Source organism: Eubalaena glacialis, chromosome 15 (genome assembly GCF_028564815.1).
Source record: "Eubalaena glacialis isolate mEubGla1 chromosome 15, mEubGla1.1.hap2.+ XY, whole genome shotgun sequence".
Classification (NCBI taxonomy): domain Eukaryota; kingdom Metazoa; phylum Chordata; class Mammalia; order Artiodactyla; family Balaenidae; genus Eubalaena; species Eubalaena glacialis.
Genome location: NC_083730.1, coordinates 88,772,549 through 88,798,230, shown reverse-complemented (window position 1 = coordinate 88,798,230; position 25,682 = coordinate 88,772,549). Strand labels below are relative to the sequence as shown.

Genomic DNA, 25,682 nt, shown 5'->3' with positions numbered 1-25,682 from the left:
TGGATAGAGTTGTGAGAAGAGGCCCCTCTGAGAACAGATATTGAAGGGCTGAGATTTCACTGATGGAGGACACGGGTCAGTGTTCCAGACAGGGGAACAGCAGGGGCAAAGGCCCTGAGGTGGTAATAAGCTTGCTGGAGGTTTGTGCAAGCACGCACGTCCTGCACACACATGCACTCATGGGCACACACGCACAAACACCGGCACGAGCTCACGGAGGGAGCAGGAAGCAGAGGGTAAACAGGTGGCTGCCTTGTGGTCCATCTACAGATACTTCCACGGACCAGCCTTCAGCCCTGAGAACCAGTCAGCAGTCATGCAGGCCCTTTTCATAAAATCTCACACATGCCACCAAGGGACAGGGCTTTCCAGAAACCAGTTGCCATTGTACACCCCACCCCTGGCTACAGAGACCTAACCCCATCCAGTTCTCTATCAGCATAAAGTAAAAGAAAAGAATTCCAAACAATGAGACAACCATAGACGTAAGGGATGCTACGGTTCTGCAGTTGGGTTAACTTTCTCTCTGAGCCAAGGCATGAGCCCAGGTGTTTCATAACAGCACCCCACCCGGCACCTGGCATGTACCAAGTGCCAAGTGTCATCACTTAAATCTCACCATGGCCCTCTGAGAGAGGCTCTATCATTGCCAAGTTACACATGATGGGGCAGTCTCAGAGATGTTGTGTGACTTTCTTCCAGTGCCACAATTAGGAAATCATAGAAACAGCATCCAAACCAATACCTGGCTCCAAGGTCATGACCAGAATATGCTTGCTAGGAAAAGAGCTGAGACCTAACCCATGCTACGGTCCACAGCCTAAAGAAAGTCTGCACTAACAGAGAGTGGTCTTTGCAAAGCACAGAAAGAAATGGGGTGGAGGAAATTGGAAACTTGGTCTCTTTAGAGATTCTGAGCTGGTAGAATTAAGCTCTCGGCCTATCAAGAGCACCTGCCTGAGAATGAAGGCAAAAGAGGATGCCGATGCCGAAGAGGTGATGGAGGCGGGGAGCAAGGGAGAGAATTACATCTTAGGAGGTCCTAGAGCCAGCCAAGGAGCCAGATTCACGCCCTGGACTGTCCCAGGACTAGAGCCAAAGCATTGTCTCTGATATTTGGTTATTAGCTGATTTAAGCCCCTTCTGCTTGCAACTAAAAAAAACGGATATAAATATGATAGCATTCAAGTCTATCATGAGATGGAGATGCAGTAGTTCACGATACAGAAGAGGCATTATTTTACTTGCCTCATAATTTCAACTCTGGTGACTTTTCACTGGCATTCAGCCATATTTCAGCTGATGTACAGGGAGAGCCGAATAGAGCAATAAATCAATATCAAGTGCTAGCAAACCTCCTTTCTTAAAGTCTAGTATTGCCTGCCATGGGCAACCTCATATTTCCAGAAAATGGACCCAAACGCCAGTATGAAACCTCCTTAAAATGCCTAAATTACTAACACTTACAGTGACACATCTCCCAACCCCATTCTATAAGCTCGTCTTGAAATCCAGGGAGATCATTTCCCAGTTTATTTTTTCTGTTTCAAAATCTAGAGCTAAGTGACTAGCATCCATCATAGTTCAACAAGTGAAGAACGCACAGAGTTGAAGACAATATAGTTTCAGGAGGACAGGGTATTGTGTTGTTACAACTCAAATGGATCAAAATGAATTCAGCGTCTCTCGCAGCTTCTCAACCATCTTGCACTAAAGTGCATTTAAAAATGTTCAGGCTAGTCTCTCAAGCAACGGCAGTCAGATATTAAGTCTTTTTTTTAAAGGACTTTGTATTAAAAGACCAAGACATATTCAAGAACCTGCCACCAAAGGAATGCTCGACATCCTTCCAGCCCCAATATTATTCAAAACGCAGTAACCCCAGCACACGTGTGATATGGCAGGGGATGGTCTATCCCATCTGCCCAGTGTCCTCTGCAGGAAGACATCAGCAAGCCCAGGCACACTGCTCACTGCTTACACGGTGAAGTCTCAGGGCTGTTGCCTGGTGCGCCTGTAGTGGTCCCAGCAGGAAGCAGGGTTCCACTCATATTGGTTTAATGGAATAGTATGGGATGAAGGGAATATTTGCAGAGGAACAAGCAGGGATAAGAGAAATAACAAGGAAATGTTGAAAAAGCCAGAGGTGAGTGACAGCAAAAAGTTGTCACTGCCCCGAGTTTGAAGCACTATGGGGGGAGTGGAGGAGAATAGTGTTCCTGGAGCCCCGTGAGAGCTGGTGGATGGGGGGCCATCTAGCAGGAGCTGTAGCCCTGGGGGGGGACACATGCAGGAAGGACCTTTCTCTTCCTGCCCTCTGGTCTCCCACTAAGGCCTCCCACTGACTGAGCCCGGCCAGAAGCCAGCAGCAAGGGAGCCCAGGTGACTCGATCTGTTGGCATGAACCCCCAAATCACACAGCAGAGAAGAGTGCAAGAGTGCTTGAGGGCCAAGAGAGAATAAGTAGCGAGCCTGTCACGCGAGGTTGGCTCTGGTGGGACCCCTAGGACCCTCCAGATGTGTGCCCCATGCCTGCTGAAGTGCCGCCTCTGCAGAGCGCCAGCCTGGCAAGGCTGAATACATCTCCAGCACTCCTGTGTCTGTTTCCAGTTAGGCTGGACCACCAGAGAGCTTCCGGGGGATTCTGGAGGGCAGAAGGGGGGCATATAGAAATATGGATCCATTGCAACTTTTACGTATTGCAAACGTCTTCCCAGATGTCTTTGGTGCCTTAGCTTGAACCGACTGACGGACCTAAGACAAACTGCCTTGTGACAAAATGCTTCAAGCAGTGTGGTCAAGGTCCTCGCAAAGCTGAGCCTCGGGAGGTGAGGACCTCACAGTGTTGTTGAGAGGATTAAAGGAGCCCATGTGTGGAGCATGTAGAAAACTGCTCTGCACGTAATTATTATCATGATCGTAGATTTCCACCTGCAGAGACAGGACTTCTCTGCCCCAGATACGGGTCCCCTCCCTTTTACTCTCTCTCACTGTACTCTCATTCACAGTACACGCCGCCATCCGAAATTAGGTGCTTATGCACATTTACGGGTTCATTTTTTTCTCCCTCACTTGAATGTAAGCTTCAGAGGGCGGGAACTGTGTCCTTTTTATTCACTCACACCATGTCCCCGGGACACCCACAATATCCGGCACCTCTCAGGAGCTAAATGAAATCTTCGCAGGACTGAGTGAAGGACAAAGGGGGTTCCTTCACGTGATTGCCAAGAAACAGGACCAGAGAAGCCTGTGTCCGCCTAAGGTGGTGCATTTTTCTCCGGATGCTGCCCCATCCATCCCTGCAGTGATTGGCTGGCTGAGAAGGGAAGCAGGGATGCTGACGGTAGGATCACGTTAGCCCTTCTGTCACTCTCACAGAGTCCCCACTACCTCCAGGACCCCAAGGACCCCATGGCCTGCCCAGAGCATCACTTGTACAGCCTGACCTGCGTCCATGAAGTCCTGGCCGCAGGTCCCCCTGAGATCGAGAAACTGCAAAGGATGATGGGAGATGGACTTGGAAAGGCCATGGGGGATGTGGGGTGCATGGTACCCAGTAATGGGGAAGAGGCAAAGCCGCAGCCCACATTCACACCTGCCCCGCCAGACGTGGGATACGTGCAATTAGCTGTGCAAACAGCATGAAGCAGTATTTGGAGGACACCGCAAGGAGCGGCAAAATAGTCAACCAGCAGTCGCGTCAGGAGACAGACAAAGGCTGAGCTTCAGATTTGAACTGAACACAGAACAGCCTGCACAGATGGTCAAAGACCCCGTTTGCTCCCCAGTCCTGTGAGGCGAGGAGGGAGGGGCAGCAGGCTGCTCTCATAAACCCACGGAAACCCAGGTCCCCGTGACCCTGGGCCACTTCCACTTGAAAGGGTTATTGGGCCTCCTTGATGAAATGCTCCCCTTTTCCAGGAATCTTCCCGAAAATCCAATTTATTAATCTGATTTAATTGTCAATCTGACACCTGGCTTTGCAGACTCCTTTTTACCCCAACCCTGTTTCCCAGAGAAAGAGGTTGACTTTTCCATTCCTGCTCATTCACAGTGGTCTCTTTGAGACTCACAGACTTAGAAAACGAATTTATGGTTACCAGGGGGGATGGGTTGGGGGGAGGGATAGTTAGGGAGTTTGGGATTGACATGCACCCACTGCTATATGTAAAATGGATAACCAACAAGGACCTACTGTAGAGCACAGGGAACTCTGCTCAATATTATGTAACAACCTAAGTGGGAAAAGAATTTGAAAAAGAATAGATACATGTATATGTAAAAAAATAAAAAGTGGTCTGTTTTAAATATTGTGCTATGTCTTCCAAGGTGGCCTCAGGTAAGAGCAGAAGAGAAATCCTCAGTCTCTGATGCACTGAGAAGACTGGCTGCATTTTCTGCCCAGGTCAGGACCCATGGTTGATCAAACAAGCAAAGGTTTATTGATCCATTGAGTCAGTGAGTCATAGGGACGATGGAGGAAGCTCAGCTGGGTCCACGTGGGTAGGGTCCACTCACAACAGAATATCCCATTCTCCTGTGGGCTCACAGGTATACAGACAGCCACACTGGAGAAGGTGAAAGGCCAGGTACAGGGCTCTCCACCCTTGAAGAGGTATCACCTGAGACCTGTGTACCCCAGTGGCCCACAGGCAGCATCGCCTGAATGTTTAGTGAACATTATGACACTGGGGGGAAAACCAAGCTACCCTCATTGAGTTGTGACTTTGAGGGGAACTTGACTCATACAGCCCTTAGCAGCTCAGGTTGGCGTTCACTCAGACAAGCCTACCTGGGTTCATGTCTACCTTGGAAGGGCTTGTATTCAGTTATTTGGTGCTGCATAACAAATTATCCCCAAATTTAGCAGATTAAAACCATGAACATTTATTATTTCACAGTTCCTATGGATCGGAGTGAGTGAGCTAAGCTGATGAGTTCTTTTTTTTTAACTTTTCATTTTATATTGGAGTACAATTGATGAACGATGTTGTGTTAGTTTCAGGTGTTCAGCAAAGTGATTCAGTTCTACAGATACACGTATCTATTCTTTTTCAAATTCTTTTCCCATTTAGGTTGTTACATAACACTGAGCAGAGTTTCAGGGTCACCCATGAGATTGCAGTGAGGAGGTCGGCTGGGGCTGCATCATCTAAAGGCTTGACGGGCTGAAGGAGCCACTTCCAAGATGGTGCTCTCACATGGCCATTGGCTGGGGACTTCCGTTCTTCACCACACGGACCTCTCCAAAGAGCTGCTGGGTGTCCTCGTGACATGGTGGTTAGCTTTCCACAGGATGCAAGATCCAAGAGAGAACAAGGAGGAAGGCGTAATGCCTTCTGTGACCTGGTCTCGGAAGTCACACACCATCACTCCCACCATCTCCTGTTCTTTAGAAGTGGGTAACTAAGTCCTGCCCATGCTCAAGGGGAGGAGAATTAAGCTCCACCTCTTAAAGGAGGGAGTGTCATAAGAAGGTATGTACCTATTTTCAAACTATCACAGGCTTACTGAGCAAACATCAACAAGAGTTGAACTTGGAACCTGGAGGCTAGACAGACTTGGGTTTGAATCCCCCTTTTGTCATTTGCTTACCTTGGGTTTAACCCCATCACACCTCAGTCTCCTCATCTGTAAATGTGGATAATAATACCTACATTGCCTAGTTATTGTGAGAATTTACTTAGATAATATATGCAAAGTGTTCAACACAGTGCCTAGCTTCTAGCAAGAATTCAACTTATCATATTAATATTTTAATTGCTATTAAGAGTAAAGGAGAACAATATAGCATCTTTTGCACATTAATCTCTGGTGTAACCCTCCCCCTTCAACATCACTAAAATATTATAAGTGGATATACATAGTTCAAAAATAGATAATTATTTGTTTAAATGTATAACTGCTAAGTTTTTTTTTTGTAGATACAACTTTATTTATTTTTAACATCTTTATTGGAGTATAATTGCTTTACAAGGGTGTGTTAGTTTCTGCTTTATAACAAAGTGAATCAGCCATACATATACATATATCCCCATATCTCCTCCCTCTTGCATCTCCCTCCCATCCTCCCTATCCCACCCCTCTAGGTGGTCACAAAGCACCGAGCTGATCTCCCTTTGCTATGCGGCTGCTTCCCACTGGCTATCGATTTTACATTTGGTAGTGCATATATGTCCATGCCACTCTCTCACTTCGTCCCAGCTTACCCTGCCCCCTCCCCGTGTCCTCAAGTCCATTCTCTACATCTGCATCTTTTACAATCTTCCTGTCCTGCCCCTAGGTTCTTCAGAACCATTTTTTTTTTTTAGATTCCATATGGCATAGAGGGAACTTACCTCAACATAATAAAGGCCATATTTGACAAACCCACAGCCAACATCGTTCTCAATGGTGAAAAACTGAAACCATTTCCTCTAAGATGAGGAAAAAGACAAGGTTGTCCACTCTAACTGCTAAGTTTTAAACAGTGTCCTACAAATAACAACATGATATAAGGTCATTGATGACTCCAAGACATACTGAGTTGCACTAGGACACAACCAATGTTCAAATTTCATAAAAGTTTTTAGGCAGATTCTGCCTTCAAAAGATGCCAGAACCAATTGAGGGTTCTACTTTTGTCCTCTTCCATCTAGGATCATTCCCATTGGCTGCCTCTTCTTTTAAGTGGACATAAGTCAGAGAATTGTGACTGTGATATTAGAAGAGCATTGACCCGGGCATCAAAAAGCCTAGCTTCTAATATGATACTAATATTTCTACTGAAAACACATACTTTTGCTCTATGCTAGCTGTGTGACCATGGACAAGTCTCTTAACCTCTCTTAGCCTCAATTTTCTCAACCATAAATGAAGGTACTGAATACCTGATTTCTCATGTTCTGTCAAGTGCTAACCATTTTCGAGTTCTCTGAATTCATCTGTGTGTGATATCTGAGATTGGATAACAAGAAAGCTTTTGCAGACAAACCCAGAGATAATTAAAGGGATCATTGCATATGCAAATGATGATTGCAAGTGCATCGCTTGAAGAAAAAAGTCTCTCAGGACCAACATCTGGCCCCCCAAAATGCTGATTGGTATACATATGCTTAAATGTGATAAAACCAATTTCTTCAATGCAGTCTTGTTGCTAATACTAAGATCTTCTTAGTAGACTAGAATATCACCCACAGATAATGAGCGTGTTGTCCCCTTTCTTCTAATTGTATCAGATAGGTTTCTCTGTGAAATGAAGCATCCCAACTTAGTGGCTACAACAACAATCAACTATCCAGCAGCTGGCCACCAGTACAAGAGAGAAGTCCGTAAAAAGAATTGCCCAGCTGAGCCCCACCAGCATTGCAGACTCACATAATTACACACTAAGTAAATGGTTGTTATCTTAGACAACTTCATTTTAGGGTGATTTGTTTTGCAGCAAAAACTGATACATAATCTTTATAATTTGTTTCTTTCCCATGTGTTATTGTCTTGGCTAGACAATCGGTACAATGTCAGCCATGATACTAACACACTTCCTCCTCTTTTGTCCTAACTTTGATTTCCTATTAAACATATGTTTATTGTATGAGTTCTGAAAGATACTGTCTATCAAGTTAAGAAAGTTCCTTTCTATTTCTACTTTGCTAAGAGTTTTTGCATAAATTAAGAGCTAAAATAGGCACTGCTCTCATTCTGTAGGCACCGAGCAGCAACCCCTTCCAGACAAATGGAAAACTTCTTCCGAGCCGACCACTTTGGGAACTTATTGAGCAGTTGATGATGGAAGAGACAAGACTGAGACAAAGAAAACATTTAAAGAATAAGACACAACAGCATACAGTCAAATGATGAATACGAAAGATATAAGGTCAAGTTCAACAGACGTTCAGAGGGGAACATGAGTGTGACTTTCAAAAAGGAAGGAAGGAAGAAAGGGAGAAAGAGAAGGAAGGAAGGAAGGGAGAGAGGGAGGAAGGGGAGAGAAAGAAAGGAAGGAAGAAAGGAAAGAAAAGAAAAGAGGGAAGGAAGGAAGGGAGGGAGGAAGGGAGGAAGGAAGAAAAGAAAAAACAAGTAATTCCATGAGAAGAAGACAACATAAGGGTGGAAAATGGCACAATATACTTGACAAGTGCATCAAGGCTGTATCACACGTTCACCTCGCTGTTTGTTCTTCCTGGGCACATAGAAAGGCTACACTTGCCAGCCTCCCTTGAAGCCCTGTCTCCGCCTACTGACCAATGAAATGTGGAGAGAGGTAACATAAGCCACTTCCAAACCTGGCCTTTGAAAACACCCAGTGAGATGTTCCAGGGTTTCCATGGAAACTTCTAAGGATGGCATGGCAACAAGCACAGTTTCCAGATGGCACAGCATAGGACAGAAGCAGTCCCTGACCACGGCTTGAACTTGGATGTAGCTCAGAAACTCCATCCAGGCCTTGCTGGACTGTGTTATGCCACTGAGATACAGGGTTATTTGTTACAGCAGCTAACACCAATCATCTTAACGAATACAAAGAGCTATGATGGGTAGCGTTCAAAGAATCTAACAACTGGAATATCCCAGTGAATTCCTTAGAGACCAGTCACCCTATGCTAGACCCACTGGCCTGCAATTCTAGCCTTCAGCTTCCATTTTCAAAGACAGCCTTCATTTCTGGAGCTAAGGAAGAAAGAACCTTATTGATTTTCCTGTGAAGAGGGAGATACCTGTTGCAATAAACCTACTTCCACCAAGGCTGTTGAATAACGGGGTCCTGAAAGATATGTTAAATAGTATTTCAAAGGAAAAGTTAGAAAACAGACTGAGGCATTCGCTTCCCAAGCAGACTGGGGAATTAGCAGCCGAGGTAACGGAATTCAGACCTCCTGTGGTTTCAACACAATCTCAAAACAACCACAGCAACAATCCAGTAAGGAGAAACAGACAAGGCTACTCAGGGATGCACACTGTTTTTGGGAAATTTCATATTGTTCAATTCCCACTTCATCCCCTTAACTTTTTTTTAAATTCACTTTTTATTTTATATTAGACTATAGTTGATTTACAATGTTGTGTTAGTTTCAGGTGTACAGCAAAGTGATAAAGTTATACATATACATATATCCATTCTTTTTCAGATTCTTTTCCCATATAAGTTATTACAGAATATTGAGTAGAGTTCCCTGTGCTATACCATAGGTCCTTGTTGCTTATCCATTTTATATATAGTAGTGTGTATATGTTAATCCCAAACTCCTAATTTATCCCTCCCCTCCACATTTCCCCTTTGGTAACCATAAATTTGTTTTTGAAGTCTGTGAGTCTGTTTCCGTTTTGTAAATAAGTTCATTTGTATCATTTTTTTTTTAAGATTCCACATATAAGGGATTTAGCTTGCGAAAACAAGGACTTAAAACAGTTGAATCAAAGGCAGTACCCTGCTACTTGTATTTTAAAACAATGCTGATGATCTTTCTTGTTTTGTTTTGTTTTCACTTTTATTGGGCCATAGGGGATGGGTTGGGAAATATCTCTGCAAGTTATGCCCTAGTAGGGAAATGTCCATTCTAATCTTCCTGGGAGAGCTTTCGTAGCTTGTTCTTTTTCTTGGAGCTGCTGCTCTTGCTGGGGTCCACAGTTGAGTGGCTCCTCCCTGGAAGAGAAGTTCCTCTTTTTCTTGGGGACCCTCTTGTTTCCTGACTCTTCAGGGTCGCTAACTGGTTCCTCTGTGGGGAAAGATTTCTTCCTCTTGGTGAGACTTCCACTGCCAGCTGTCTCTTGGAAAAAGATTTCTTTTTTGGGGGGCTTGGAGAAGGAGACGGATGGGTCTTCCATTCCATTCTCCCGAGGAGCTTCCTGGGGATTTTGCTTTTGCTTCTTTTTGGGTCTTTCACTTGTCTCCTCACATTCTTCTGGTGTCTTACTGCTGTTTTCTGAGGATGCCAGGGCAATTGCAGCCAGCCTTTTCTTTGCCTTCTTCAAGCCTTGCTTCTCCTGTTTCTCCAGCTTCCTAGTAATCTCGGCAGCTGCTTCCTCTGCCTGAACCATTGCCTCCTTCATGACATCCAGATTCTTTCGTGGAATCTCTCCAGTCTCAGAGAAGGACAGCCACTCCTCAACTTGTTCTCGAAGCTTCTCCCCAAATACACTGGTAGGTACCTCAGAGAAGCAATCAGTTTGTGAGGCAATACTGCATTTGTTTGCCAGGTACCGGGAGATGCGGCCTTTGTTCTTGGCAGCTGCTCGGCCAATGAAGTTAGAGTGGAGAATGAGTCCATATTTTGGGGTGTCACCCCTTGTCTTCAGGGCTCTGGAAACTTGGTCCCTTTGCTGGGCCCAGGGAATGATGATCTTTCTTAAGCAACATTCCTTTCTTCCCTAAAAGCTACCATATAAAATGGCATTGTAGAGCAGGAAGTCTAAGTGGGGTGGCATATGGCATTCTTTACCTTCTGATCTTAGCACTTTCAAGTGAGCTATTGCATACTGTAACAATCCCCTTAACTTCAGCAGGGAGAATAACACAAGCAAGGCACATCAAAACTGACCCCACCCCAAAGGGAGATCATAATTAATTCCACTGAAGATACTAAGTCAGTGCAAAAAAAGAAATTGGGGATGGTCAACAATTAGGCACATTTGTCTCCTGACGCCAGGAAATAGAAATTTAGCAGTGGCCACACCCTCAGAGGGTTCTTACAGCACCTGAGAGCTTCGTAGTTAGAAGACAATATTACTCCACAGCAAAATAAGGTTCTGGGGGTGCAGAAGTTCAAGAGTAATTGTCACAGCCCATCAGGCCTCTGATATCAATTCTCAAGGCCTTCAGGCGTAATACACTGAGAACCCATGATCCTTCAGGCCCAGAATTTTTCACATCTGCACCAGACTGCTGTAAGTACAGCCACCCTGTTCTAATAACACCTCAAAAATGTGTTTCGTGGTCAAACCATCCCAACTCACCCAAGGTCACACAGCCAGCACACAGTAGGGTCAAGATTTTATCCCAAGCCGTCTCACATCACAGTTACGCTCTCTCATAATCAATACAGTGTAACACAATATGGTAACACACAATATCATGCGCTAATACTCTATCACTAATCATATAATACAGTGGAGTGATACACTACAATAAAGCAAGGATCACACCTGATTTTATGTCCATGCCCTTTCCACTGAGGAATCATTCTAATTTTCTCTTCACCAGCTCTTTCTTGCTCAAATGTAGATTTTTTTTTTAACTGGACAGGTCTCAGGGCTGAGAAGAATACAGCATAAGCTAGCTATAAATGATATTCCTTCCAGGGGCAATTTTATGATTGCCTGTACCACCACTACTCTGCCCTTAATTGTGCTAATACACACACACACACACACACACATTATTTTCCTAGTCCCAGGTAATTCTGGTATTCTTGCCAATACTTAAACTGGACGACAAGTAGGTCCTTCAGTTGAAAACTAGTAGAAAAAAAAAAGATGACAGCTAAGTCTGGACTGCAGTTGGTGCTCAGAATCGAAGATGGAGAGAAACAGTAGCTTAGAGTGGTTCCATTGGCAGAGAGTGGAATAAGTCAAGAAGCCATAAGGTAGCTGTGTGGGGGTCTTAACTTCCAGCCCAACTTGCCTAATCTCACCACGTTTAACATTAAAATTCAGATTCCAAACCTCTCCCAGAGGAAAGACCCAGAGCTCTTAATTCACTCAATGGATGGAACCACAATACCGTCAATGCATTCTAAAATGGAAACTCAGGCACAGGTTTTGGTAAAAAGAATAGTAACACAATTCAATTCGATAAAGATTTATTGAGTACCCCTAAGTGCCAAGTACTAGGTATGGCATAACAGGTAAGAAGGGAGATCCGACCTTGTTCTAGCACTCATGAAGGTCACAGGGGAATGAGGAGACCTCGTCCCAGCTAAGTATGTTACAGTGTGCTGCTCTTTCTAAGCGTGGTAGTGATGTGCAAGCAGCTCAGAAACTGCAGCAATGAACACCACTGGCAAGGGATCATGGTAGCAAAACGGCAGTATCGGACAAGAAGACCCTTGTCAAGAGGGAAAAAGAGGCAAAAGGCAACTCATTTTGCAACGATCAAAAACATGGTCAGTTAAAAGAGAAGGCGATTTTATAGAACCTTAGTGAATCAGGGTGTTCAAGAGCTAACCAGACTGAGTTAAGTGAGAATTTTTAGAGCCCTTTTCCTTTCTTTTACAAATAATTTCTGGAGACTATCTTCTGGTCTTAGTAAAAACAGCCCAGTGACCTTAACTGACACTCTCCTTTCTGACAAAGGGCCCACACCCCCAAGTTTTCAGAGCCATTCTCCTGACTTTCAACAGTGAATCAGTTAGGGCTCTGGGGGTGTAAGCAACAGACACTGACTCTGAATAACTTAAGCAGAATTTGTCGAATTTGTTGGAGGACACCAGGTGGCTATAGCTCACTGGTTTAAAAGAAAAGCTTTAAAAAATAGGTCTCAGAAACAACGGAAACCAGGGCAGCTGGTAACAGCTCAGATAAAATGGATACACTCATACTGTCTTGTCCAACCTTGTGCCAACTTAGTCCAGACTCAACGTCCCAGGAGAGAGCATCTGATTGACTGACCAGGTGATGTCCCCATAGCATGGTCAGTGCATGTAGGGCACCTTAATTTGCAGCCCATCCACGATGCTCGTGATAAGAGAAAGGAAGACCCCAGAAGGAAGTCAAGACGTTGCATGAAAAGAAGCAGATATGGACGTGGGGTGGCCCAAACTTAACGGTGTTCTCGCCATGTAGTATGTGCACACAAAGGTAGAGAAGATTAGGTTACATAGAGGTTACCCAACAAGAGGGGTAGGGTGTGAGAGGACACCTTTTGGGGGTGTCTGCTCAGCTCATAGCCCATCCCTGAGAAAGACTCTTCAGAGGTTTGGACTCCAGCAGCTAAGTCTGTGTTAGGTGATCCTTTCTCCCCCACCAGCCTACATCTAGCCAAACTGATTGGACCAGAGCAATGTCTGGCCCATGGAAAGCCAGTCCATGGGATAGCAAAGAGCCAATCAGACTTTCTTTCGATAAACTGAGTTTAAAGAATAAGATTGAGGGACTTCCCTGGCGGTCCAGTGGTTAGGACTCCGCGCTTCCACTGCAGGGGGCGTGGGTTCAATCCCTGGTTGGGGAACTAAGATCCCGCAAGCCACACGGCACAGCCAAAATGAATGAATGAATGAATTAAAATAAAGAATAAGATTGAGAGATAAGACAATATTGAGGACAGAACCCTAAAGTGAGTTTCTTGGAATTCCTTCCTCTGAGGTCTTTAGAAATACCTTTGGCTTTGATCTTCCTGTAGCTCAGTCATTTGGTGGACCTCCAAATTTCATGCACTAACCTAGCATCCTCCCAATAAACTACCCTTTTTTACTCGCGTCTGGTTTTTTATTCTTCCCAAAGCAATAGTCCCTGTCTAGTCCAAGATAAAAAATTTCACCCAGACCTCAGCTAATAAGACAGATACCAAAAGACTTGATGTTTCTCTTTGCCAAAAAAACCACAACTCAACCAATTAACAGAACCAAAATGCTTTTATCTGCTCTTTAAACGGAAGCAAATTAAAAATCCAAAATGCCAAGATAGGAATGTTTGAACTTTAGCCCTCAGAACCTCAATAGTTGGTCAGTATTAACTACGGTTGGAAGAATAGAAGAGTCCCAATACCAAAAATATAATAATTTTGTCTCAGAGTGGGAAGAGAAAAAATTTAGATTCTTGGAAAAAAATAAAGGGATTTTCTTAAGAAGGAAAAATCAGGTGAAGGAAGAGTTAACTAACTTAGCTTAAAGACTCTTCAGAATTCTTTCTCATAAGGAAAGGGGTGGATTGAGCAAGAGAGAGGAAATCTGCACCATAAATCAGGATAACTGCATGACTTGGCTGTCTGAGTGGCTCAGTTTTCTCCCAATAATTTTTAAAAATTATGATAAGATCAGTTTTGAGTTTGAATCTTTTCATAATCCATTCGGACGCCTTTAAGTGAAAGTGAAATATACTGTACTCTTAAAAAAAGGAGATATATATCCAGGTTTGATTCAAAAGCCAGTGAGAAGTGTGCAGTTGATGAAAACATAAATTATCATTTGTGTGGAGCTGATGAGAGCCTGCTTCTAATAGGGCTGGCGTTAAATCAGGATTGCAGTAATGCTGTCCTGCACCTGATTACAAGTATCCAGACAGATTTTCCCAAAGTATACTCAGCAGTCCATACATAATAGCTTGCCATCCACTAGCAACTACAGATTTGGGTGGAGAGGAAGATTCTGCTTTATGATGTTTTTTGCAAATCATTTCTCACCATTTGAGCCTGACCGATGCAAATGAGCCTCAGACTCTGTTCCAATCTCCCATGGAGTTGCATATCTGTGAGAAAGACCAGCTTTACACATGTCTACGTCCTGGAAGACCGGTCCCAGCTGGCATTCAAGCCCGAGAATTAAGGTAGATGTTATTATTATTGTTTTCAAAAGGCAATCCTGGAAACAGGTTGGCATTTTCTCAAAAAGTTAAACATAGAATTACCATATGAACCAGCAGTTCTTCTCCACTATACTCCACCCCCCTAAGAAAAGAAAGCAGGGACTCCTGCAGATCCTAGCACACAGATGTTTATAGCAGCACTATTCCCAGTAGCCAAAAGCTGGAGACAGCCCAAATGTCCATCGACTGATGAATGGATAGACATATTGTGGTGTATCCACTCAACAGACTATTATTCAGCCATAAAAGGAATGACAGACCCATCCATGCTACACTGTGAATGAACCTCAAAAACACTCTGCTAAGAGAAAGAAGCCAGACACAAAAGGTCACATGTTGTATAGTTCTGTTTATATGAAACATCCAGAAAAGGTAAATCCACAGAGATGGAAAGCAGATCGGTGATTCCCGAGGACAGGGGTGGAAAATTGGGAAGCAACTGCTTAAAACGTTTTGTAACTAGAGATGCTGGTGGCACAGCCTTGCAAATGTGCCAAACGCCACTGAGCTGTTCACTTTAAAATGGTTCATTTTACATTACGTGAATTTCAACTCAGTGAAAGACGGTAACAATCTGCCTTACCCCCGAAAGCCAAACCTTGCCATTTTTATAATATATAGGCTCATACTGCCAAACTCGCCTTCTTTAAACACCTTTTGAGCCCCCTACTCCCCAGACATTAACGCAAACACATCATGTTTTAATTACAAGGTGCAAAAGTAGGTGACAAAGTTACATATCCAATTAATGTCAACAGAAAAACCAGAGCTAAATTTCACAGCCACTTTTATACTCAAGATTGGTAACAGCAATCCTTATACAGCAGAAAAACTTAATTGATGTCTCAAATGCTTCCTTAATGTTCTAGAAAGAGAAGACAAGATCATGTACTTCTCACCATCACAAAGAAAGGTATAGGGAGAATTCGCTAATTTCCTCTTAGTTCTACAGCTATTTAAAGGGAATATGCATCTTGACACATTTTGTTATATAAAACAATAAAATAAAATACCATAATAATGATGGTGATAACAATGCCAATCATACTAACCAAACTACAACTTCCACTGACTAATTGCGTGTGAGCCAGGCACTGTGCTGGGTGGTCCCACACACACCTCGTTTTTTCAAACCTTCCTCTAAACCTGTCATCCAGGTGAGGTGACATCTACCTGTCACACACCTGAGACTTCTTAGGGATCAACTTCTCCCTCACTCTGTCCAGGTGGGGCTGACTCCACCCCCGGCTCCTTCCAGTGTGGCCAGTCAGAACCCATTTCCGGGACTTTGCTTGGAGTTGTGAGAACAGACATCTTTCCCAGGGGGGTTGTCTGAGGCCAGGAGGTAAGCCTAGAATTGATGGAGGCCCCCTACCACACCCAGGAGAGAACTCACCTCAGGGTGGCACCATCCCAGGATCCACGGTGCCCAGAGGCTGGCAGAGATTGTGTCCTGATGGCAGCAGTGGGTCCCCCCAGAGGCAGCTGTGCCTGAAGCCAGCCCCGCCCTGCACTCATCAGTTACGCCAGCCAATCATTTTCCTTTGTGCTGCTAAGCTGCGATCTCAGGGTTAACTAGAGCTGGCCGGGACAGGGAGGGTGCCTACCTCATCTCAGCAAAGCCGACCAAGACGGTCCTCCTCCTCTTAGCCTGGTCTAGGCGAGGATGAACACTTACAGAAATATGGGGAGGCAGGATGATAAAGCAGGGAAAACGACTCCCAGAGAAAGATGTCGACTCAAGAGATATCCAGGCATCCAAACCATTTCCTTACTCTGACCCCTGAACAAATCAGCGACCCCAGATGGGGAGCTAGCCTCCCCAGATAGGACCCGTGGTGTCTGGATTTGCTCCCACCTTCATTTCCAAAGTGACACGAACTCAGAACTTTTCTTTACAACCTCTTTTTGCTATTTCTTCCCCCCACCCCCAATGTTGAAGACCAGCCACTGAGACATGGCTCCTAAAGAGACTGGGTTCAATGGCTCAGGAGCAAAAAACATGAGGGATGTAAAGAGAGAAAGCATCCTGGACTCTGTTATTTCGATGCTCCAAGAGGCAGATGCTAAAATGGAGCTGGGAGTGAGGAAGTTGAGAGTGATACCCAGGAGACAGAGAAGGAGGAGGGAGCAGGATGGGACAGGGAGAGGCTCCGACCGCAATGCAGATCTGAAAAAGGCTCGCCCAGCCCAGCGTGGAGCTCTGGAGCAAAGATGCCTGGGAGACAAGTCCAGCCTTGGGCAGGGACGGCCGGAGCCCAGACAGAATCCGTGTGGTCCACAGTCGCTGGCTGGGGGCTACCTGGGGAGAAAGTGGCCTCAGCTCAGCTCTGCAGCCCAGAGGGACCCTGAGGGTGGGTGGTAGCAGCTGGAGGCTGTCACACACTGTCCTCCTTGCAGCAAAGAGCAAGTCTTTCCTGAAGGGAGATGGAGCAGGTCCACCTCGCTGTCCTAGACACACATGTACAATCCCCAATGCGGGAGCCCAGCTCTGCCCTGGTGACCCCAGCTATAACCAGCAAACAGGATTTTCAACCTGCACATGCCTTCTGAAAATGGTCACTGGAAAGCAAAATAAATCGTATTTTAATGTAGAGGAGTTACACAGCCTCCCTGCTTTGAATACGGCCTGTTCTTGGACATTTCCTAGAGCACATCTGTCTTCACAACACGCAAGAGAACCTTCTGAGGAATGTGGTTTGGAGGCTCAGGCTCTAGGGCGTGAGGAACGAAGCTTTCATCTTGATTCCAGCGCACTGCACACACCTGTCTCGTGGAAATACAAGAAAGACTGCTTTTATTTTATAGCTGAATACATGCCTCAACTAGCAGGCAGCTGTTTCAATAAGCAGTTGCATGTGAAGGATTTCTCCTGCAATGCCACAAACAAAACGTGGCAGCTTACCATTTCAAGGGTAAAAGACACTCCGCCGGAAGATGGGAAACCTGGGGTCTAGTGGAGACCACCCTGCCTCGCATCAAACTGAAAAACTGCGCAGCCAAAGAAGCAATCCACAGAGTGAAAAGGCAGCCTACGGAATGGGAGAAAATATCTGCAAAGCCATATGTCCGATAAGCGGTTAATTTCCGTAGTATATAAAAGATTCCCACAATTCAACAACGAGAAAAAGATAATAGCTTGATTTTTAAAATGGGCATAGGACTTGAATAGACGTTTCTCCAAAGAAAGTATACAAATGACCAACAAGCATATGAAAAGATGTTCAACATCAATAATCATCAGGGAAAGGCAAATCAAAACCACAATGAGATACCACCTCACATCTGATAGGATTTTTTAAAAAAACACACCCAGGGAATAGCAAATGTTGGCAAGCATGTGGAGAAATGGGAACCCTTGTGCACCGTTGGTTTGATGTAAAATGGTGCAATTGCTATGGAAAACAGTATGGCGGTTCCTCAAAAAATTAGGAATAGAATTACCATATCACCCAGCAATTCCACTTCTGGATATATTGCCAAAAGAACTGAAAACAGGATCTTGAAGAGATATTTGCACCTCTGTGTTTATTGCAGCTTTATTCACAATAGCCAAGAGGCAGAAGCAACCCAGACGTCCACCACTGAAGGATGGATGGATAAAGAAAATGAGGTACACACATACAGTGGAATATTATTCAGCCTTTAAAAAGAGGGAACTCCTGTCATATGCTACAACATGGATGAACCTTTAGGACGTCACGCTAAGTGAAATAAGATAGTCACAAAAAAGACAAATACTGCATGATTCTACTTATATGGGTCTTTAAGTAGTCAAACTCTCAGAACTAAAAGTAGAATGGTGGTTGCCAGGGTCTGGGGGGACGGAAAAGGGAAAGTTGCTGTTCGATAGGCATAGATTTTTAGTTTCACAAGATGAAAACTTCTAGAAATCTGTTGCACAAATTACCTCTAGTTAACACTACTGTGCTGTAGACTTTAAAATGGCTAAGATGGTCAATTTTAGGGTACGAGTTTTTTTTTTATCACACAAAAAAAAGAACTAAAGAAAATGTATTGGCTCCTATGACAGAATATTGCAATGTGGGCAGATTGGATCTTGGGCTCAAAAACATCATCAGGACAGAGTCTCTCTCTACTTCTTTGTGTTGACCCCAGGTTCAGGAGGTGGTGTCTGAGAGTCCAGACCCCCTCATCCTTCTGCTGATAAGCTCCATGGAAAGAAACTTTTTTTCCAAACTGTTCACACAAAAGCTCATGGTTGAGTCTCACAGGCAAGACTTGGGTGACATGCCCAAGCCTTAATCACAGTGTCTAGAGGGATGAAGTCATCGGAGTGTCCAAGCCCAGGACACGTGGCCACACCGGGAACAGGGAAGGGCGTGACCCTCACCCTGAACAACACGGACTGAGAGTGGGGAGGACGGTTCCCATGACACAGTAGGGGTGCACCTGCCAGACAAATGAAGACTAGATACTGGACAGGATAAAATCTGTCAAGATTCCCCCCAGCTGTGAATGTCCAACAGAGGACAAGCAGTGACATGATGGTAACTCCCTGGACAGACATTTGCAGCCCTGAAGGGGTGTTTATGAACACCATGGCAACACTGGAAGTTCTTCTGATAGAGTGGTAAATGAAAAAGTAGAACATAAAAGTGCATCATTTTACTTTTTTTAATTTTTATTTTATACTGGAGTATAGTTGATTTGCAATGTTGTGTTAGTTTCAGGTGTACAGCAAAGTGATTCAGTCATATATATATATATATATATATATATATATATATATATATATATATATATATATATGCTTTTTCAAATTCTTTTCCCATTTAGGTGATTACAGAATATTGAGTAGAGTTCCCTGTGCTATACAGTAGGTCCTTGTTGATTATCTATTTTATATATAGTAGTGTGTATATGTTAATCCCAAACTCCTAAAAAAGTGCATCATTTTAGGTGAAAAGGCACGTGTGCACCGGTGTGGACCGCTAGAGATGGTCCAATAATATCTACAGTTTACCTACCGCGCCCCAGGTATTATGCAAGCTGTGTTCTAGACACTCTCTCATTTTAAGAACACGAAAAAGAAAGAAAATGATAGTGTTGTTTAGAAAGACTGGACTCTAGGTCTAGTTCTTCTGGGTTACTCATGTGTTTAGCTTCGTTGTACCGTTGTATAACCAAAGAGAAATCATTTAATGACTAAACAAAAAAAAGAACAAAACAACATCCGGGATGCACACTGCTCCCCAGTAAAGGTGGTAGAAACTTAAACCCCTAAGAGACAAGTAAATCTTCCCATGATGTTTATCATAGTGCTTAGTTTGCGTTTGTTTGTTCATTGCATTAGCTATCCAATGAAAAAAGAGAAACTTTTAAAACAATATTGCTCCAGTTTGTCTGCAGTTATGTGATTTAAAATATCCCTGGTCTGTTGAGGTATAAGATCTTTGGTCAAGTTAGAAAAATTAACAAATCATTCCAAAAAATACAAAACTCCCCCCGCAAAAAAACACAACCACACCCTAAGTTATTAGCTTTCTTGGTACACACAGAGTAACTACAAAAAAATTTACATTTAGAAAAGATGTTAGAAACTAACTGCACCATGAACTAAATCTGTCCACCCATATACCCCACTAGCTCTTTCTCAGTCTGACAGCCAAGATTCCCCAAATCACAACCCCTCACCTTGACCTCCTGGCCTTTCACACACCATATTCCCAGTACCCCAGATCGTCTGCAATTCCTTGAACATCCTTTAGGCTTTCCCACCTCCATGCTTTAGCCTATGCAGTTCCTTCGCTCGGAACTTCTTATCCGTACCAACACCACATGTCAAAATCATCCTTCCAAAATGCACCAAATAAAACTCTTCCGGGCAAGGGACAGAAAACAGAGATAAAATAGTCTAAGCCAAAACAAACAGATATTCACACCCACTAGGATGGCTTTCATCTGGAAAAAAAAAGAGAGAGAGAGAGAAAAAACAGAAAATAACAAGTGTTGGGGAGAAAGGGAAGAAATTGCAACTGTCACACATTGCTGCTGGGAAATGTAAAATGGTACAGCTGCACGGGAGCACAATTTGGCAGTTTCTCCAAAAGTTACCATAGAATTACCATAGGACCCAGCCATTCCACTCCTAGACACTGAGAGAAATGAAAATATATACCCACACAGCAGTGTTTTGATGGAGAGAGAGAAAGAGAGAGGATTGTTCTCTTCCCTGGCAGTAAAATAAAAGTCTTGGTCCTGGTATCAGGCAGAGCTGGATCGTAATCCCATCCCCAGGTCATCACTATGGGCAGATACAGGGACAGCCTTGGAAATGTCTTCTTTGATCCACCAGGAAAGTTTGTCAGTCCCTCCTTAGACCATCCCTGTGCCCTTATTTTAGCATGTAAACTTCATTCGTTTATGTGTGTGTCTTCCATCAGACCCTAAAGGGCAGGTACATGTCTCCTACCCCTCACTATCCAGTGCCAGGTCCAGACTAATGACTCATTGTCACAGAAATACACAAACAAGTGGGTCTTTGCTGGAAAACTGTCACAGGTCCCTGTGAAAGGTACAGCCTCTGCACAGACCCAGGATGGAGATGGTCTGCAGCGCCAGGTGGCAGAGCCTCTGCTCTCAGAATTTCATAGTCCAGCACTTTCTTCCTTTCTCCCCAGTTACAAAGAACCTCTTTTTCTACTTCTGGCCACTAGCCCGTGAGATACTCAGAACTCCAAAACACTATAGGCTGGGTACGGAGGCGGCTGTGCCACGTGAATCATGTAAGTTGCTCTGGAGAGCAGAGCAGTGACGCTCCAAACAGGAAGGCATCTCACCCGTTGCCCTGGTGAGATCTACCCGCAAAAGACTGTATCCTGTTTTCCCTTCCCCACTAATGACACGACAAAGACCAGGGCGACTTCCGCTACACTGTGGGCTGCTCTCTCGCAGCACAGATTTTCACACCATACGCCGCTGGGCACTCATCCCATTAAGTGGCTTCACCCTGGCTGCAGTGGGACCGTCTACTGACCTGGGTGGGACCTGACCTCACCCTGACGAGGAGTGGGAATAATGGGAGAGGAGCCAATATGTGGTCCAGCTCCTGTGGGAAAAGGTGAATTGAGGGGATGATGATAAAATCTAAGAAGCCATGAAATGACATTGTGTTTAATACCCACTCTACACTGGGGGCTCCCAAAGTTATGTCTCCAGGCCAGACCTCTCCTCTGATCTCCAGGCTGCCTACATGGATGTTGGACAGCCATCTCAAACTTGCTGTGGCCAACACCAGTCACGGGACGCCACCCTGCTCCCCGGCCGGCCCCTCCCAGCACTTCTCCCCAGGTCTATAAAGGGCAAGTCCGTCTTCCAGTCACTCGGGTGAAATTCTGCTGTTATCCTTGATTCTTGTCTTTCGTTCACACACCAGGGCTCCAAAATGTCAGCAAGTCCAATCAGTTCCACTGTCGGAATAAGCCCAGATTCTGAGGGTTCCTCACTCCCTGCTCTATAGCAGCCTAACCCAAGCCAGAATCATCTCTCACCTGGACCATCACAACAGCTCCTTCGCTGGTCTCCCTGCTTCTGTCCCTCCCCCAGAAACGACTCCCCAGGGGCAGCCAAGATATCCTTTGAAAACATAAGCCACTCTTTCCCATAACTTCCCACCTCATTCAGTACAATCCACAGTCCTCACCAAGGCCTACGAGACCCAAAAGACAAAGGCTCCAGCATCTCTCTGGCATGACTTCCCCCTCTGTTTGGCAAAAAGAAGTTAGCCAATGCTCCAGTGGCATTGGCCAGCTTCTTTTTGCCAAACACACCAAGCACACCACACCCCTGCCTCAGGGCCTCTCCGATTTCTCCTCCCTCTGCCTTAGATGCTCTTCCTAGACACCCACGTGCCTGGACCTCCCATTTCCTTCAGCGCCACCCTTTCATGGAGGTCTTCTCTGCCAAATTATCTAAAATAATCATCCACCGCCCTCACAACCACGCATATCCCTCTTCTATTGCATTATACTGTCTTATGTCTTCATAGCATCTATGCTCGCACATAGTTTACATGTATGTGTGTGTGTTCACTTAACTTGTGCATATGTATGTTACTTCTCCATCAATAGAATAAGCCCATGAGGACAAGGACCTTTCCTATCTTATTCTCCACTCAGCTCCAAGAACAGAACCTGGCACCAAGTAGGTGCTCAGTAAAAAATTACTGAATGAACATCACACAGAAGAGAGAGACGCCCTAGGAGAGGACAAGACTTAGACCTAGGAGGAGTCCACGAAAGCTCACCTCCACTTAAATCACACCTGGAGATTCATGATGAATTTTTGAAAGTTCCAATTTAACAACCAAAGAGTAAACTCAGAGAACTCACCATTATGAAAATGACCTCACACTGCAATGGGTTTTAAAGGGCTGGATCAATTGATAATGAAAAAAAGTCTCTAATGGGACATTAAATAAATTCTGGGTATTTCTGGAATTCACTGAAGATGGAGGCTGGTGCCATGAACTCGTCACACTACGGTGACTTAACACTTAGTCCCAGGCCAAGTGCTATTCGTATGCTATCTTATCAAATTAACACTTACAACAGTCCTATGAGGCACATACTATCATTCCTGCCATTTTACAGATGAGATGGCCAAGATTCCGAGAACTAAAATTACTTTCCCCAGAGACTGCTGGGCCAAAGTCCTCCAAGCATTTACCTTTCATCATATATATGAAGCTTGAAAAGAAACAAAGCACTCTCACAAACATCGGAGTGGCATTTGACCCACGCCTTGACCTTCATTCAACAAATAATTTCACGAGCATCTATCACGCACCAGACTGTCTTCTAGGTGCTGAGGATATAACAGTATTACAAGAACCAATAAGGTCCCTACCCCCATGGAGCTGACATTCTAAAACAGAGAGAGACAAACGATAAATACACAAAAGCAGAATTTCAAAATGCAATTGCTAGAGAGGAATGAAAACAGGCTGATGTGACAGACAGTGGTGAAGAAGGACAACTTTGGGTTCATGGTCAGAGAAGGTCTGCCTTTGGCGGTGACATCTGAATGACCCCAAGGGGCTGGCGATGCAAAGATCTGAATACAGAGTCTAGATAGGATTGTATTATTGTTTTATTATATATTATTAAAGTTGATATCGTTACACCAAGTTTCAGATGGAAAAACTGAAGCACATTTTTAGGCACTCAAAATTAAGGAATGCATGTATGAATGAAGGAAGGAAAGAAGGAATACATGAAGACACTGAGTTCTCCAAGGTCAGGAGACTAATAAGTGGAATCCAGCAAGAGAGGGGCTAGTGCTGCCTGATATCTAGACACATTTCTATACGTGGATCCTCCAAGCAATTTTTAGAGACCAGACAAACACTAGCCTGAACAAACAAGTGAACTGAGGCAATATCGTGGCCTGATTGTGCCAACATGCTTTCATGGAACATGGGCCATCAGGAAGAAGGAACCCTCCTGTTGTCACTGAAGCCTGACATCAGGGCCAGAATTAGGGCATAAAATTTAACAGGGCACCAAGAAAACTCAATAATCATGATAAATAACTGTTTGGAAGATGGGTTGACCATGGGTCCTGATTAGTGGGTTGACCAGATGCCCCTTCAGGAGGTTAGCTTAACCAGATGGACCATGGAGCAACTGGCCTGAGAAAATTACAATAATATGTGGAGGGTAGTGTTCACTGGAAATGGGGCTAAGAGCCAGAGTCTGTCCATCCAGGTGGGAACTCCCTGGGTCAATGGGTCCCAAGGTGGTGGGAAGCCAGGTCCAGGCCTGCCCAAAAGGATGTGAACCAGGCTCTAAGACTATTCACTCTTTAGCAGTGTATTGAGATGCATCGGACATTGTCAGTGAGTAGTTCATTTCTAGATACCAGGTAGACACATAAAGGCATAACGCATTCATAGGAAGAATTAGTGCCTTGCCAGCTGAAGACATCAATTATTTAGTCGCTGCCTGGTTCTCCTAATCGACTTCATGAATTAGAATAATATCAACACTGGTTAGAAGTGCCAGCACTTTTCATCATTAGACCTTGCTGAAAATAATAGGTGAATTACAATCTTAAATTGCATATGATTTTTCAGGCAATTTCTAATCACTGGGAGAGTGGTAAGAAAAGTGAATACCTCGGAGATACTGCGGGTTTGGTTCCAGACCACAATAAATTGAGTCACATGAACTTGTTGGTTTCCCAGTGCACCTAAAAGTTATGTTTACTCTATACTGTAGTGTATTAAGTGTGCAATAGCACTATGTCTAAAAAAATGTACATACCTCAATTTAAAAATACTTTATTGAGAAAAAAAATGCTAATCATCAACTGAGCCTTCAGCAAGTCGTAATCTTTTTGTTGGTGGAAGGTCTCGCATTGGTGTTGATGGCTGCTAAATGATCAGAGTGGTGGTTACTGAAGGCTGGAGTGGCTGTGTCAGTTTCTTAAAATAAGACAACAGTGAAGTTTGCTGCGTTGATTCACTCTTCCTTGCACTAATGATTTCTCTATAGCATGCAGTGCTGTTTGATGGCATTTTACCCACAGTAGGACTTCTTTCAAAATTGGAGTCAGTCCTCTCAAACTCTGCCACTGCTTTATCAACTAAGTTTATGTAATATTCTAAATCCTTTGTTGTCATTTCAACCATCTTCACAGCATCTTCATCAGGAGTAGATTCCATCTCAAGAAAGTCCCTTCTTCACTCATCCATAGGAAGCAACTCCTCGTCTGTTAAAGTTTTATGATGAGACTGCAGTAATTCAGTCCCATCTTCATGCCCTACCTCTATTTCTAGGTCTCTTGCTATTTCCTGCTCTGCTACATCTGCAGTGACTTCCTCCACTGAAGTCTTGAACCCCTCCAAGTCATCCACGAGAGCTGGAATCAACTTCTTCCAAACTCCTGTTGATATTTTGACCTCTTCCCATGAATCCCAAATGTTCTTAATGGCATCTAGAATGGCAAATCCTTTCCAGAAGGTTTTCAATTGACTTTGCCCAGATCCATCAGAGGAATCACTATCTGTGGCAGATATAGCCTTACAAAATGTATTTCTTAATGAATAAGACTTGAAAGTTGAAATCACTCCTTGATCTGTGGGCTGCAGAATGGACGTTGCATTAGCAGGCATGAAAACACACTAATCTCGTTGTACATCAGAGCTCTCGGGTGACCAG

General features: G+C 44.2%; 1 protein-coding gene and 1 pseudogene across 2 annotated transcripts in view; both read right to left on the bottom strand.

The window, feature by feature from the left end:
• TMEM132B (transmembrane protein 132B) overlaps window positions 1-25,682 on the bottom strand; it is a 378,240-nt gene that overhangs the window by 103,726 nt on the left and 248,832 nt on the right. The gene's annotated exons all lie outside the window — the stretch shown is intronic.
• LOC133075330 (nucleolar protein 56-like) lies at window positions 9,537-10,029 on the bottom strand (annotated as a pseudogene).